A 4703-nucleotide genomic window follows, 5' to 3' on the forward strand; every position below is an offset into this window, starting at 1 on the left:
ATATTTGGTCGCATTTTTAGAAATGTGGAATTTAGGAATTTTATGAAAAATTTCCTACGTGGAATACCTCTCTTCATAGTAGTTTAATTTGTTCATTGAATTCTACAGAATAAAAGCATTTCTCACAAAGACCTGCTATAATGAAATACCAAAAGTTTGGGATACATTAGCCAGTAGGACCAGAGAAAGCCGTGTGTGTGTGTGTGTGTGTGTGTGTCTGTGTGTGTGTCGGTGTGTGTGTGTTTGTGTGTGTATGAGTAAAAATATGATTCTTTTGGCATGAATATGACAAATATGAAAATAATATTAAATTACATATGGAAAATGTTCTTATTAATGTATTGTTTGAGATTACTAGAGAAAGAATTGTCATCTAGTATTAACCAAAGCAGAGAACTAAGAGAGAAAATGTATGCTTTATACTTTAAATCTAAGACATAGAAAGACCAATTGAGATTTTCAGAGGCTGTCATGCCTGGATGCTGTGTCTCATTTATACATTACCTGGGAGAGCACCGTGCGGCTGCATATTCTCAGCTGTTGAATGTGTTCTGCTCATTTTCCAGCAGAGAGGACGAGTTTGTTTTCTTGGCAATGTGTACTTTTTCACTTTTGCTGTTTCTGTTTATCTGTCTACGTGCTTATTTATTGTTTGCATTTAGCTTGCCCTGCAAGTGGTTCTGAGAATTGTAAGGTGAATGGATAATACTTACAGATAAATCTCTCTTTCTTCAGTTTTTATTCTGGGGTTTTTGAGGGATTCGTTCCTTTTTGAACTTGAAATTTTCTTTTTTTAAATTTTTCTTTTTAAATTTTTTTGTTATACTTTAAGTTCTGGGGTACATGTGCACAACCTGCAGTTTTGTTAGTTACATAGGTATACTTGTGCCATGTTGGTTTGCTGCACGCATCAGCTCGTCATTTACATTAGGCTTTTCTCCTAATGCTATCCCTCCCCCAGCCCCCCATATAGGTTTCTTTTTAGGTTTATGAACCTACCCTTAGACCCCAAATTTCTTCCCAAAGAAGTGAAATTCTAATGAATAACTCTGTCCGTCACATTAAAAAATAACTCCTTTTCTTTATTTAAAAGATGATGCTGGTTTCAAGGTGTTGGGTAAATCGTGAAAGCTCTTTTCAGATGCATTGGTAAAATAAGAGAATTGGTTAACATAAGCCCAGAGGTTCAATCAGAGTTCCACGATTTTCAAAAACCTTTTACTTCACTAGCTTTTTAGAGAATAACTGCACAGTTAGATTAAACTCTGGGGGATGATGCTTGGTGAATAAATAGTTAGCAAACAATTGGAAAAGAGACAGGGGAAACAATCATAGCCCTGGCTACATCAATAGCCACAAACCATATTAATGATTTTGGAGGGAAGCTCAGCAAAATGCTAATTTATTTAATAAATATTTAATAGTGTATGATTTCAATAAATAAATTAGTGTTTACACAGTAAAGAGTACAAATGTTTTGTGCATACATTCTTGACCCGCTTCCATAGTTCTTCTTGTATATTTCCCAAATAATTATTTTTAAAAATGGATATCACAACATTTCTGCTCATAGCAGCTTATGATTGGTAGTTAAATCTATAAAATAATCCAATCGTTTATACCTTTTATCTTGAGAATGTTTAATCAACTTTGATATTTGCTTTAAATTAGCACTGTCAAATGTACATTTGTATAAAATCTCCCAAATCATGAAAGATTTATAATTTGAAATGTATTTGGATTTTTCTCCAGTTAATCAGGTGGATAAAAATTAGGAGTACTGTAACTAGAACAATTAATTGAGTTGAGCTAAGTGTTATAAAAAATGAAAAAAATTTCATGGCGTGTTTTGGTTACATAAATGAAACTAACCGCCTGTTCACTAACACAGAATTGGCATGATGAGAGCTGCCTGTGTCCTTTTCAGGAGCCCAGGTTAATAATTGAAACATAGATCAGAAGAAGAGGGGTCAGGAGGTGCATTCTTGATATTAAGTCTATTGCTGGCCCTTTATGGGCTTGTGTAGGTTAATTAACTCTGGAAAGACTCAGTTGCCACTCCTGAGAAGCATAATGAAAAACAGTCACTTGCCATTCATTTCAGCAACTAGGTATGAATGCTGATGACAGTGGTGTGCAGTAGATGTAGCAAAGCCCTAGCTGCTGGGGGATGGAGACAGGCAGGGGAAAGCATGGTGCCAAAGTAGCACAAAGAGAGATGTGCTCCATAACACTGACATGCCTACCACTTGTTTGGAAAGTACAGGAGACCCAGTTGATTCTGTGCTCATCCCCCTCCTCCTTTCTGAAAGAACTCTCATTGAGAATAGAGGGATGATTACCAGAGGCTAGGAGGGGTAGTGGGGGTTGGGGAAGGGAGGTGGGGATGGTTAATGGGCACAAAAAATAGAATGAATGAATGAATAAAGTCTAGTATTTGACAGCACAACAAGGTGACTATAGTCAATAGTAATTTAATTGTACATTTAAAAGTCCTAAAATAATATAATTGGATTGTTTGTAACACAAAGGATAAGTGCTTGAGGGGATGGATATGCCATCTTCCATGATGTGATTATTATGAGTTGCATGCCTATATAAAAATATCTCTTGTATTCCATAAATATATACACCTACTAGGTACCCACTAACATTTAAAAAAAATAAATAAAAGAAAAGAGCTCTCCTTGGTTCTGGCATCCACGCTCCTCCTTGCAGTCATGCTTTTCAGGGAAGGCATGAAGATTGTCTGGTCCCCGGAGCCTTCTTTGTTTCCTTGATTCATTGAGGACTGGGCATACAAAGCAAATGGGATCAAAGAAGCACAAGGCCAGGTTGACGTGAAGGTGGTGGGTGGGAGTGAGGGTAGAGCTGGTGTTTCTGGCAGCAGATTTCCTCAATCTTAAAGAAACACTAGAAAGAGAAAGTCCATTTACTGCTTTTACTGCCCCTGGTCATTGACCTGGAGATGTTAATCCCTGCCTTGGGCAGCTTGCATTTTAAGAGGCCAAGAGGCTAAAGATGGTGAAGCAGAAAGGTAGCTTAAATTGGACCTCAGAGGAAGGATGGATTTGCAAAAACAGTGGAGAGGCAAGAGCATTTCAAGAGATGGTTAAGAGCATAGACTGCTGCACCTCATGCAAAAAAAAAAAAAAAAAAAAAAAAAAAAAAAAAAAAAAAAAAAAGTGGCTGATTTGTTAATTGAGCAAAGCTGAGATACTAAGGCTGGAACTTAAAAAAAAAAGTCATAGAAAAAAACCATTTTGATAGATGAGGAAAATTCACTGGTTCCTCACCCAGTCATTTCTCTGCCCAGCAGGGTGGTCCCAGGCAGGATGCTTGGGCTTCCTACTTGCTTTAAGGCACAGGTGAATATTCTGGCTTCTTTCTTCAGATGAAGAATAGTGAAAGCCAGGCTGAAAGGAGTGCTGGCCCCAGGCAGGCAGCTTAATTGACCTTTTCCTTTCATATTCTGGTCCCCAGAAGTATAGCCCTCTGTCCTGCTGGTAATAATGTAGTAGACCGGCAAAAGGGCTTCTGGGAATTTTATTCCTGAAAAGAGTGGATCTGATACTGCTTGTGTTTTTCATTAGTGTTCACTTCTAAGTGGGTCTTCTCTCTGCTCTCTCCACTTAGCTGCCTTAGCTTGCCATCTGAGCAATTGGTGAGGATGTGCCAGGCTTAGGTTAAATTTGAAAACGTGCTTGTATTCCCTGGTTCGTTCCCATTCGTTTTATTGCAATTTTGGCTCAGGGGACTCTCAAACATAGGTGAGAAATTGAGTTAGGAGTATAACCATGCCTTAAAATGCGCCAAGTTATGAGGTAATTAATTAGGTTGGTTGGCTCCAGAGTTAACCTGCCAGGAATAGATGCTATAGATGTTACTCTTACACTATAAAACACTGTGAAATCAGATTACTTTAAAATGACGTAGCACAAAGTCATGGTAAAAAGCAGTTGTGAGTATGGAGGCCCAGGTCTTCTATCCCAGCTCTGTCTTAAACTAAATGTGGGTATAGTTTTCCAACTCTTTTGTAACATGGAGCTAATATCCTCTAGCCTGCCTGCCTCACACGGTGGTTAAAAGGATTAAGCAAAATAACAGTTTGTAATGTATAATTCTACACAAATAAGAGGTGTTATTTAAAAAGGAGTCTTATAACCTCTACACATTGTAAACTTAAAGGGATTGTGCAAGAGCATCATCCTGATTAATTTCATCTCAACATGGTCTTTTCAAAAAGATTTTTGTGAAATTATGGATAGATTTTCTCTTCTTTATCTGATGCTGGAGCATGTATTGATCTGTACACCATGTAAAAGAGAGAAACTAACCCACTATATAAGATACAAAGTATATGAGATTTATTCATTTATTTTTGAGACAGGATCTCACTCTGTTGCCTAGGCTGGAGTGCAGTGGCACGATCATGGCTCACTGCAGTCTAGGCTCAAGCAGTCCTCACACTTCAGTCTCCCAAGTAGTTGGAACCACAGGTATGTGACACTATACCCAGTTAATTTGAAAAGTTTCTTTCTGTAGAGATGAGGTCTTACTATGTTGCCAAGGCTGGTCCCAAACTTCTGAGTTTGAGCAATCCTCCCACCTCAGCCTCCCAAAGGGTTGGGATTAATGAAATATTTTAAATTATTTCACTTTTTTGAATCTCAAAGTATGAAATATGCATTGTAAAGCAGCCA

The sequence above is a fragment of the Pongo abelii genome, chromosome 6 (genome assembly GCF_028885655.2).
Source record: "Pongo abelii isolate AG06213 chromosome 6, NHGRI_mPonAbe1-v2.0_pri, whole genome shotgun sequence".
In the NCBI taxonomy this organism is placed as follows: Eukaryota; Metazoa; Chordata; class Mammalia; order Primates; family Hominidae; genus Pongo; species Pongo abelii.